Source organism: Quercus suber, unplaced genomic scaffold (genome assembly GCF_002906115.3).
Source record: "Quercus suber isolate HL8 unplaced genomic scaffold, Cork oak 2.0 scaffold_523, whole genome shotgun sequence".
Lineage (NCBI taxonomy): Eukaryota > Viridiplantae > Streptophyta > Magnoliopsida > Fagales > Fagaceae > Quercus > Quercus suber.
The window spans coordinates 187444-201000 of NW_027069972.1; positions in this window are offsets into that span (position 1 = coordinate 187444).

Consider the following 13557-nt stretch of genomic DNA (forward strand, 5'->3'; position numbering starts at 1 on the left):
GTCGTAAACCAAACCATACAATTATATATATGAAAATGTTAACCAATTACTTTAGAGCAAGTTATTTTTAAAACAATTTACTAAAAAATAATAATTATTGTTGACAAATTTTTATTTTTCATAAAAAAATATTAAAAGTTTTTTATTATTATTTATTAATAATTGACTAAGTATTTGTTTTACTAATCATTATATATATATATATATATCAAAANTTAATGGGACTAGACACCGAACTCAAAAGTCAAACCTCCTTATTTTTTTAAATTTATAAATCATAGCTTTTACTTTAATCTTTTTTTAGGACAAAATTATTCAAACACCTCAAGATTCTTTTTTCAAAGGTAGATTTGTCCAAATAAAATTAAGGATGCGGTTAAATTGTTATTCTCTAACTGAAGGTGGCGCAGTGTATATTACTACATTTGTTTGTTTATTCGCATGATCGAGAATGTGTCACACAATAGCTATTGCTACTGTAGAATCTCTCAAACGTAGCATCTGGGGTGCTAGGGGCGTACCGGAAGAATGTGAAACGAAAAAAAAAAAAAAAAGAGAATTAAAATATTAGGAGTTAAAGAATCAAATAATATTTCTATTTAAGATTGTGACACATTTTATAAAAATACGAGAACGTAAAGAATAGTTTAAAAAGACACAATTTTTTTGTTTTTTTGCCGTTTGTTATTATTTAGTAAAGAATATTTTAAGAAAATGTCTAAATCACGCATGAGATAGAATAAAGAATCATGCAACATACACAACAAATTCAACCTATTGAGTTGGAAATTTTACTAATTCTCGTATAGCTCACTATCGTTACGTTATTGTCATATAGCCTGTAATTAGTTAACATGCTAACGTGAGCAATAAAAGTCAAAATTATTAAAAATAAAAAGTTTAAAGTTAATGACTTGGTTTGTTTGGGTTTGGGCAGTGAATCATATGATGTTGGATAGTTGGAATTGTTTGGGTTTAGTGAGGATGAGTGGGTAGTGATAGTTGGTGCCATGGTTGACAACGGTAGATGGGTCGGTCTCTGTTATGGGTCTTGGTTTGTTTTGAAATATTTTTTATTTGGTATGTTTGAGGTTTGATGTTGGATGTGTTTGGTTGGGTTGATCTGTGTTGATGTCTTATTGGTTCTTTGTTGAGTTTGAAACCTTATGGCTAGCTTGAGCTTGACAGAGAGAACTGTTTTGGCGTGAAAAAAGAGAGCAAAGAGACAGTGCAAAGGAAAGGAAAACTTGAAAATGAAACAAAATGATTTAATAGAAGGTGCTGTAATTTAAGGACTAAATTGATCATTTTTAAATACTTTAGATGGCTTATCAAAAAAAAACTTTAGATGGATTTGGTATTACCTGAATCTGGGGATAAGTTGCTGTAATTTACCCTTTTTTTAAACATCAATATTCATTAAAGGATAATCTGCAGAGTGCTATAATTCTAGATCTCAATCCGTGTTAAAAAAAAAAAAACGTTTGATTGTTGTTCATCGTCGTAAACCAAACCATACAATTATATATATGAAATGTTAACAATTACTTTAGAGCAAGTTATTTTAAAACAATTTTACTAAAAAATAATAATTATTGTTGACAAATTTTTTATTTTTCATAAAAAATATTAAAAGTTTTTTATTATTATTTATTAATAATTGACTTAAGTATTTGTTTTACATATCATTATATATATATAAAAGGAGGTTTGACTTTTGAGTTCGGTGTCTAGTCCCATTAAACCTGTTAAAATTGTGACAAATGTATATTTTTAAACCCATATTACTATGTAACCGGGTCTAATACACTGAAGTCCTAAACCTAATTTTAAAAAAAGATTTAAAGTCAACATTTGTCCTGATCTCCTCTCATAATTGTTTGTTAGCTGTCACGCATTCCACTTGATTTTTTTATTATAATTTTAAATTTTTATTAAATTTAATCATTTATGGTGGTAGTTTTTTTTTTTTTTTTGAGAAAGATTTATGGTGGTAGTTGAAGTTAAATGGTTTGGATACCCTACATATTAAAGAGGTGAGGGAAAGTCTCATACCTCCCTCTCACCCGCAATAGGTGGAATTGAGATATGTTGGGAGAGTTGTCTAATCAGACTGTATGATAAGATAAGAATGATTTTGACGTCATAGTTATGAACACTACATTGAATCAGCGGTTGAACTATCAAAGTTACAAGTGTAATAATAGGAACACATAAAATATTACCATTTTTACTACCATTTATCTCGTGATAAGTTGTGTGTAATAAAATATAAGTTTCTTCTTAAAAAAAAAGTTGTGTGCAATAAAATTAGGATTTTGTTAATGTATGTCTTAATGGCACACAATAATTAACTATTTTTTTAAAAAAATTTATCAAAAATTAAAAAAGTATTGACAATTTTTTTAATTTCCAAAAAAATATTTTTAAAAATAGATGATTTGATGTGTGTCCTTAGGGCACATATTAATTGGACCCATAAAAATATAACCATGTGAGAAATAAAAGTATGCCCATGTGAGTTGTGGCTGAAGTGTCCTTTTATAGAGAAACTACACCCTATTTCGGGTGTATGTTTCTTCTCTCTCACAAACTGGTGGGACCCATTAGCTGTGAGTCTCACCAACTGTGTGAGAAGAGAAACATACACTCGAAACAGGGTGTAGTTTCTCCCTTTTATGTGTCTCTATCATTGCTCAACTCATTGTTGTACAAATAATAGCGGACTCAGGGTTGACGTCACTCATGGGAGATAAAATTTATAAGCACAAATATATGCACACAAACTTAAGACAAGTCTAAATAATAATAAAAAATTTATGTGAATAATATGCAATAAATATTCCCTTCTCTTCTGGTCTGTGAGATACCTATTCTTCAAAATGATTCCATGTGAGAGTGCTCTAGAGATGACGTGGACTATCCTTGTTGGTGCTTCACGTTTGTCTAAGAGTATTTGTATTAGTTTGTATAAAATTATTGTTTATTTTAGCAAGAGTGCTATTTTTTTTTTCTTTTTTTATACAACAACATTTCACACATTCCAGATTATCTATTCTACACTTTATTTCATTAAGATATCAAATTTTTTTATTTTTTTAATTGTTTTATTTTTTACACACAATAACTACCATCCACTCTATTCCTTTATCCATGGTATACATAAAGAAAGAATATAAATTAGATGCAAAATGAATAGTATCAATGTAAATTTACATGGTCATTATAAACTTTACAAATTTACACATTTTAAACTTGACTAATGTGAGTAATTTTGGATCTTATAAATATATAAAATTGAGCATTGTAGTCTACATTAATGACTTGTTTACTACGAATATTTTATGAAGGGGTTGCATGTACAATAAGTCTTGGGATATAATTTATAGATAAGACTAGAGTGCAACTATTTTTATATAGTGGTATTAAAAATAGTTAATGGTACTTTGGACTTGTCAAGAAGTACAGAAAAAGCCAAGGCCCATTGGAGTAGTGTCTTATTGGTCCCTTTTGGTCCCACTCCAAGCCACACACTTAAGCCAATTGGTAAGGCCAAAAGGCCGGCCCAATTAGATAAATTGGTTAGATACAAAGGGAAAAACGTACAGAAAAATATAAGTGAGGAAAACATCATGAAAATGGTGTGGAAGTGAGTTTTTGTCACTCACAAGTTATCCTTTGTTACAATTGAGAGACACACATCTTGGCGTTAGTGGAATTGGAGTGAAGATTAAAGTAGTCCAAATACTTCAATCTTGTTTTGAATTCACCGCTAAGGTAGATCTCTTGTTCTCTATTCTGAAATTTACTTTGTGCATGTTATCAATATTGAATGAAGTAGATCCGTTTAAAACTTATTTTCCGCTGCATTTATCTTTATAACCATCAAATGGTATCAGAGCGGTCTTCAATTTCGTATTGTTTAACATGTTATGTGAGTTTAGAATTGAGAAGATAGTTTCATATTGTTTAGAAGATTAATTTATAATTTTCTGCTGTTGTTGAAACTATGATTTGATGAAAACTGGAATTGATGTTATGATGTAGTTTAAATTTAATTTAAGTATGTTAAATTGAGTTTTAAGGCTATAGCATCAATAGAATTCAGTTTTGACATCAATTCTGTTGCCATGTTCGAATGAAAGATGTTTGTTCATGAAAAACGAAGAAAACCGTCTTAGAAAAATTTCTGGAAATTCAAGTTTCGCGATTTTCGATCGATCGAAAATTATTTTCGATCTGATCGAATCAGACAGAGATCAGACTTTTTAGAACGATTGATTTTCGATTGCTGGTCGATCGATCGAATTGTTTTTCGATCGATCGAAGTCAATTGAGTATCAATCGAAAGAGTCAGAGGATCAAGTTCGAATTTCTTAATTTTTTCGATCGATCGAGGGGCATTTTCATCGATCGANTTTTTTTTTTTTTTTTGTGAGGGGGGGGGGGGGGGGGGGCATAAGCATAAGTCATTTTATTTTATTTTTTTATTTTTTTTTAAGTCAAGATTCCACTTACCGTTTATAAGAAAAGTATTGAAAATAGTTAGACTAACCTCAAGTGCAATTTACGTTTCGTATTTTTCCAAGTAAAATATTTTCTTATTTTCAAGTGTTTGTTTGCATGTAAAATGTGGTCAAGCTTGAAAAATATTTTCTGTTGGACATAAAATTCTTCATAAAAAGTTATAAACTGTTTTACCTTTAAAAACTTGGTAAAATATTTTACAGAAATACACAATGGCCCCCCTCCCCCTATTTGGTGGCTAGGATGTCGATTTAGCAGGCGGGGCATTCGGTGCAAGCGGTTTAATGGCCAGCAATTGTGTCATTGGAGTCATCGTCCTAGCAGACTGTTCACTAGACCTTTAGCACTGGTGACTCCAATGGCTGCACTACCAATTTTGGTGGTTTGCTTGAAAAAATTTATGTCACACCAAATATCTAAAATATTTTACGTTTAAAAATATTTTATTTCAAAACAAACAGAGTGTTTATATGTTCATTAAAAAAAAGTGCAACTTATGTGAATTCTAATATATAATTAATAATTTTTTTTTGAGAAGCAATACATAATTAATATAGACTCATAATAGTATTAACATTTTTGAAACTATATTATGAACAAGGATGTGCATGAAATTTCAGATTTCACTTTCAAACAATCTACATTTTGGAGTTCATAATGTAATTGTTCTTATATATTTTACTTATAAATAAATTTGCATAAGAGTATTAAATTATTGATTATGTTCATGCTTTTTTATAATTTTTTATCACTTTTGAAAAAAATAAATAATATCCTATTAATTATGATACACATAGAAAAATAATAATAAATATAGAAACAAAATCGATAATAATAAAAAGAATATAAGAAAGGAAAAAAAAAACAATTTTATAGAACAATCAGGGACGGAAGCAAGACTCGAACTTGGGGGGAGGGGCGGGGCGGCCGGCCGGCCAAAGTCTTTTGTTTGAGGATTTTAGAAATTGGGATATCAATGCTTGAGAAGGCAATGTGACAATATCATTATTGGGTTTTTTTTTAATTTTTTTTTTTTTTTTTTTGGAAAAGAACTATACTTTCCCATAATCTACAAATCAAGAAACCATACCTCAGGTCCTCAGCCAATTATGGAGTCACCAATGGACCCAGGGAAGAAGACTGGAGCATTTGTAATTTATTTGATTAGGGATTTGTGATTTGTAATTGTTTATTAGTATTTTGTTGTTGTTATAGACCAGATATGTTATTTGTTTGTTGGTAATTTGGGTTTGTCTAAAGGTTTTCATTATTATCTAGATTTATGAATTGTTTGTTGGTGGTTTGGTTTACCTAAAGGTTTATCTTGGTATTCTTAGTATAACTGGGCAAAACGTACGGTCAAATAATTTTTTTTTTTTGGTTTTCATTTGTCAATTTGTAAAACTTTTGTGGGAGGGGGGCCAAGGATAAACATTAAGAGTCAAGATCTAAAATTTTGTGTAAATTTATATACTAAAATATATTTTGTCAAAAATTGAGGGGGACCATGGCCCCCCAGCCCCATTATAGGTCCGTCACTGAGAACAATACTAAACAACACAATTTTATCAAACCCTTAGTGTTTTTTTTTTTTTTTTTTTTTGTAATAAAAAAAATTTAATGTAAGATTGATCCAATAATAATATTTTCCTTCAATTTTGCACTTTTATTTTTTGGATTTTAAGTCTTTTGCTTATAAAATTGAAGTAGTCAAACAATCAATTCAAATGGCAAATTTTTAGTTTTTAATTATTTAGATTGGTCTCAAGTACTCATATACAAGTGTTTGCTTGTGCATGTCTCTTATAAACTTTACTAATGTGTCTTATAAGGAGGTTGCACGCGGTACTAAGGGTACGTTTGGTACACTGAATGATGATTACGACATGAATTATAATATTTATTACTAAGAATAAAATGTGTTGTAATGTAATAACTAAACATATTCATTAGTTTGGTTGTAAGTTGGAACATTAGAATGAAACTTAACATTTATTTAAAGAAATATCTTACTCATACAATTATATTTCCTTAAAAATTTTTACTTTTAAATTTAAGAGAGGTATGCATTATTTTTTATGATTTTTTATTTTTATAATTGTTAGATGTATATGGAAAGTTCGTTTATTTGGAAATATATTAAGTTTTGAAATTATTGCACTTACTAAGGAATAGCTATTCCTCATTTTGAAGAATGACTATTCATAATGAATGATTATTCCTTGTAATAAAAACATAATCAAACTAAAGAATAACTAAACTATAAAAATAATTATTACATTACAGCGCTTATTACAATCTACAAAACATATCCTAAATGGAAAATGAAATTTCTCTAATCTATTTCAAACTTTTCAGGGATCAAAGCGATAACATTGGTTATTGGTCCATACATAAGTCAGAGGTCAATCTTTATTTTGGACATTGCCTCTTTGAAAAGCTTTAGCTTTTAGGTATGAGCAACCGTGGGAATCATCGAGAGAATGGTGATATTAATAGGTATGATTCATATATCATTTTAAGTTTACTATTCTTTTCTTTTCCTTCATTTTTTGGTCCTCTATATTTTTGTTCCCAACAGCATATATATACATGTGTGTATGTATGTATGTATATATGTATCTTTTTACTCATAAACTGAAATATTTTTTTTTATAAAAAAAATGCTATGTTCATAACATTTTTACAACACTTTCACAACAAATTTTAAATAATATGTTGTTATTAGCTATTATGAATTTACAAAAAAAATCATTTAAGTTTTGGATTCATATTAGAAATAGTAACATTTTACAATGTAGGATTTATTGTGAAAGTGATGCAAAATTATTATGGATGTAACATTTTTGAGAAAAGATTTTTATAATTAATAACAAACATAATATAATCAGACCGACAATCAATGGCTACAAACATGAACAACAAATAGCAACTAGTTACCCATAAGCAATAAATCCCACATTGAAAAATAAGTGTGAGTTATAGAAGTTTAAAACCTGTGTTGTGTATCTAAGAGTTTGTGCTGTGTATACAAGAGTTAGGCCATTTTGGATATACATCACTGTTAGATTCTTTAAAACCTTCTCCCCTCAATATTTTGGACCAACTCCAAATCTTAACTTTACCTTGAAAAGTTAATTGCACTAACTACCATGCAATGATCACTTCATAAATACAAGTACTTGTGATGTGTAGGAGGCAAAGGTTAGGGTTCAAATCAAGGGAGTCAATACCGTATCGGAGGCTGTACCGGTTTGCCCAGCGGTACGATATATTTCGGATACCGGTCAATACCAGTGTACCGTTTCGGGTTTACCGCTATTTTTTATATTTATAAATAAATATATACATGTATGTGTGTGTGTATATATTATAATAAATATAAAAGTTTACCATAAAACATTTCCTCAATTCAAAACTAATTGTTCATGGTTTTAGACTTTAATATCAATTAAAAGAAAAAAAAAAAAAACACACACACACACACACACACACACACAAAAAAAAAAACTTTTTTCATGTACAAGCCGGTACGCCCGGTACCGGCCGGTATTATCCGAAATTGGCCGGTATGGCCGGTACATGGCCGGTACGGCCGGTATTTAAACCGGTACGAAATGTTAATGTTTCGATACCGGTATGCAACCGGTACGGTACGTACTGGCCGGTACGGCCGGTATTGGTATGGTATCGACTTCCTTAGTTCAAATCCCTAAAAGAAAGTTTCATTAACATATACACTTATATTAAATTAGAATAAAATTCCATTTCAGATATTAAAAAAAAAAATAATAATAATAAAATGTATTGCGTTAGGAACAAGCCAAATGTGATAGATATTAGATAGTAGCACCAAAAGCCAGATTGCATTTAGTCTTCTTAAAACTCTTCCCATTTGATTTCTTCAAAGCACATTTAACTTTGTAAATCCAAGATCCAACTTGACTCCTATAAAGCCATCTATCTAGAAATCGTACAATCAAAATTACTCAATCATACCCTAACAGAATGAGCATTTCGATCAAATCACCTTTTCACCCTCAAGAAACCATTCTATCTAAGCCAACTGCCACCAATGAGCAAGAGTGCTAGAGACATGCATTGCTACAATCAAGGGACAGATTTAGAGTGAGGAAGGCCGAAGTATGAACAAAGAAAATTTATGAAAACCAACTTTTTAATACATTGCAATACAATAATATATTAAAAGGGACTTGGCTTTATTTTAGATCTTAGAAATCATCTATGATTGATTATGTACTAAATATTGCATTCTATAAAATCAAAAAATTTGTCAAGAGATCATCTTTCATTTTGATTTTATGAAGCCAAAACCAATTTTAAAAAGTCAAATATTATAATTGATTTTCCAATTATATTTATCATATCATTATTGTTGCTAAGTAAAGAAGAACACAAAGATATGGCCAGCATGCATAATGCACTAAATAGTAAACTATAAATATAACTATATATAAATTTATTAGTTATCAATTTATAAATTATTATTTTTCTTGCTTTTAATTTTTTTCTCAATTTATTGGTTCTAACAATTAATTATTTTTTGAGTTTGTCTTATGTTTTATCTTGTTATACATTTTTTTTTAAAGAAATAATTACAATATGATGCTAATCCCGCAATTTGAACACTTTCTCCTCTAGACCCCAAACACTTTGTACATAAGAGGTGCCAATTCAGCTCTAAGCTCATAGCATCTCATTATACAATTAATTGTTCAACTAAAGATAAAATTAACTAAGCATGACCAAGCTTTAATTTATTATTATTTTTGGATGGGCATGACCAAGCTTTATTTATTGTTCAACAACAATAAAGTCTCTGATAGTAGAATAAGAAATTTAGGGTTTAATCCCTGCCTACACAAAAAATCAATTGGTGTCTTGATCTAATAATAAAGAGTTATCATCAAAAGTGGATCTTATAGGTTGAAACTTACAAATAAAAACAACACCCACTAACCCATAGACCCACACTTATTGTTGGCACTTTAAATAAATAAACCAATTAAATGCATCAATGCATTAGGTTCTGCTAATTATTAGTATATTACAAATTTAATAGAATATTTTAAATAATTAGAGGATATGTATTTAATTTTTGTAGTAAATTATGAGAAATATTATCTAATCTTTAATCAAAATATACTTTTGACATCTTTCTATACTATTTTTTTTTCTTATAAAAAAAAAACTATTTTTGTTTAGATTGTTAAAATTTCAAAATTATTTTATTTATTTTTATATTAATTAATTATGACATCATCACGGTCTAACCTCTATTAGTCCCACCTGATTGAACCTCAAAAACTTTGAACCTCTTCATTTTACAGTTCTTTGAACATTTTGGATCTAAATACTATGGGTAGTTCATCTTGCCTAGACAATAAGGAGTGTCTTCAAATAAGATATTTGGGGTATGACCTCTCCTATACCAAAATATAATTGATGTCTTGATTTTATCCAATTATAATGGAGTGGATTACATAGTTTGAAATTTTATGTATCAGTTGTGTTACAAAAAGTTTTAAGGGGGTTAGCTATTATCAATTAAAAAATAAATGTTAGCAAAAAATTAATTAATAATTTTATATATCAATAAGTAAGAAAAATGATTTTTGAATAAAAAATTTATAATATAAAAGTGAAATAATTAATATTTAAATGTAAAAATTAAAAAAATGTCAGTTAAATTTATCATTTGCGCATTTAACGAATAGATGAGTCACCTTATTTCTATCTTTATTCATCAAGGAGGAACTAAATGGAAATCTGTGCAACAATTTTGTCCTTGTTTTTCCTGTTGGACTTTACCCCCCATAAATGGTACTTGTTAGAAATACTGGAAGATTGTATTGTATTTCACCAATAATAAAATATACATAAGTGTTTTTATATAGGAGGTAGAGTGTGCAGTATAAGTATGTGTACTATACAAGATAAATAAGATGGGCCTAAGGTCTATGACCTATTACACATTAATAGCCTTTCTCAAACTCAAGGTGAGAGGTGGGTGTGAGACCAACTTGGGATTGTTAACCAAAGTATGAAGGCATCCCTTAGGATGTGACTTGGTGAGCATATTTGCAAGTTGATGATCTTTAAAGGAGATTGAGAATATTTTGAAAGCATCATGAACAAGATGATAACGGATAAAATGACAATCAATTTCAATGTGTTTAGTACTTTCATGAAAGATATCATTGTGAGTAATATGAATGGTACTCTGATACCATATTAAATTACCGATTGTCCAAAAAAACTTAAACAATTGAGATATAATAACTTTAATCATTTAACCACACATGTTTAACATTGGCCCTTGCATGTAGGTCAAAACTATCTTTTAATCGATGATGCCCAACATGTAAGAATTTAAATGAAAAGTAGAGTGAAGGAGATAAGAATCGAACTCAGGATCTCAGGTTCTTATACCATGTTAAAAATACTATAAGTTTGTATTGTATTTCACCAATAATAAAATATACATGAGTGCCTTTATATAGAAGATAAAGCGTATAATACAAGTATGTATTCAATACAAGATAAATAAGGTGAGTCTAAGGCCCATAGTCTATTACACTTTAACAATACTAGTGTCATGGAGTAATTCTATGTTCGCTATTTTTTTTTTTTCTTTTCAGGCCTCATGATCCTGAGAGGGGGCAAGACGAGACGAATGGAGGTGAATCAATTAATTTATTGCGAAGATTATGGAGCTCAATGACACTTTGTGATTGGTATCTTCAATCATGGAGGATAATATTTGGAGTGTCGTGTGTGATTGCAGTAGTATTGGATCCTTTGTTCTTTTACGTTCCCGTGATCATCAATGAAGATAAGAAGTGCATTGGTATGGACAAAAAGTTGGGAGCCATATCTCTTATTTTGCGCTTTTTTACTGATATCATCGGCATTATAAATATTATTTTGCAATTTCGTAATGGTTATAAAGACGAGAACTTGGGAGAGGAAGTTAAAGATTTTCGGAAAATAGCGAGGAGGTATCTGTGGCCTTACTTCGTTATTGACATTCTCGTTATTCTTCCCTTCCCACAAGTAAGAAGGAGATTTATTCAGTTAATTGTTTTATTCAAAATTAACACAATGTGCTGCATATATTTAGATTTTATCCCTTGACTCTATTCTTGTTGTAATCTGCTCAGGTCATAATTTTAATTATTTTTCGACGACTGAAAGTCTCAAAATCTTTGATTAAAAGAAAGTCGTTGACTTTTTTGGTTCTCTTCCAATATGTGCCCAGAGTTATTCAAATCTTCCAATCTTGGAAAGATCCTAAGAAGAGAGTCGACAAATTATCTGAAACCCCCAAACGAGTTAAAGCTGCATTCAATTTCTTTCTCTACATCATTGCCAGTCATGTAAGTTTGATTTTGTACCAATTTTATATTCATGAAATTTTAACCTTGAAAAGTAGTATCAATTTAAAACCAAGGTTTTGTTCGATTTTAGATTTTGAAAGTATTATGCTTATGCGTATCAAAAGCATTTGCGTAAACACATGAAATATATAAAAAATGTGAAATACTTCATTCATTAATTTATTATAAATGGGTGCTCCTATTCTCACATAAACCATAAAATCATGTTATATCTACAATATATTCATAAAGAAATCCTTAGAGGCAGTTTGTTATTACTTATTGGTTCTAATATGGGCCTTCCTGCACTAACATTACTTTTTAATCAACTAATAACAGTCTACTATTTAAAATTTGTTGTGAAAATGTTATGAATATAGTATTACTCAAATAGTGAAAGTTTAGGAATATGACAAAATGTCATGACATTTTTACAACACCTTTGTTTTTAAGTTGTGGAGAGTCCTAATCTAATATTTCAACTATTTACTTAGACAAAATGGTCATATATTTGATTCTAAAATTAAAAAATAAAAGCCATTTTCCAAAAAGTTTCTCTGGCCTAGAGTCTTGGCAGCTCCAGACTCCCTGTCAGTAGAACCCTTTTCCTCACGTAGGACTTAGTTCCCTTACGTAACAACGTTACGTATAGGGCTTGTGGGTATTTTCTTTGTGGGACCAGGGAAACAGTGTGAGCCATGGAAGCCTTAACTAGAGATTGGAACAAGTTGTCTCTCTCAGAACAAGAGGAATATACTTTCGACTTTGAGAACCAAAGCATTAAACAAGGAAGCATGCTAGCGGCTAAATTCTTTACAAAACGAGCTCTCAGTATTGAAGTGGTGGCTCGGACTCTCCGACCACTGTGGAAGACAAAACACGAGTTTCACATCAAAGATCTAGGAAACCATCTTATTCTTTTTACTTTCGAAGATAAGTTGGATGTGTGGACGACTAAATTTCTCAGTTTGAAATAAGTCAAACAAGTAAAATAGTTGCACAAATGCGAATTTGTATTGATGATTGTGTGGTATAATTCTCTGTGATTACAAAAGAGTGATCCTTTGATTCAATCTCCTTAAAAGATTTGTTGATTGGAATTGTGGTAAGGTGATTTTGATTTGAACACAAGATATCCTTCAATTTGGTTGAAGAATGGATCGAAGATCTTCGAAACGGAATTACAATGGATCTCTGGCTATGAGCTTGTTAGAAATCCTTTGTTCTTCACGTTCTTCGTGTGTTCTTCGTCTTCGAAGGTTTGTGGTGGAAGTTCTTCGGTGCTTTAAAGGCTTGAATCCGTAGAGCTTCGTTGATTTATGGTTGGTTGGGTTTCTGGAGGCCTTTGAGCTTGATTCCAGTGAACTTTGAGATCTAGGAATATGATTTGGATGTTTCCTCTTCGAATGTTCTTTGTATTCGAAGGTTTGTGGTGGAAGTTCTTTGAGGCTTTAGAGGCTTGAATCCGTAGAGCTTCACTGATTTGTGATTTGTTGAGGTTTCTGGAGGCTTTTGAGCTTAATTTCAGTGAACTTTAAGATCTAGGCAGGTAGTTTGGATGATTCTGCTTCGAATGTTCTTCGTATTTGAAGGTTGAAGTTCTTGAAGTTGCTGAAGGCTTCAGGGCTTG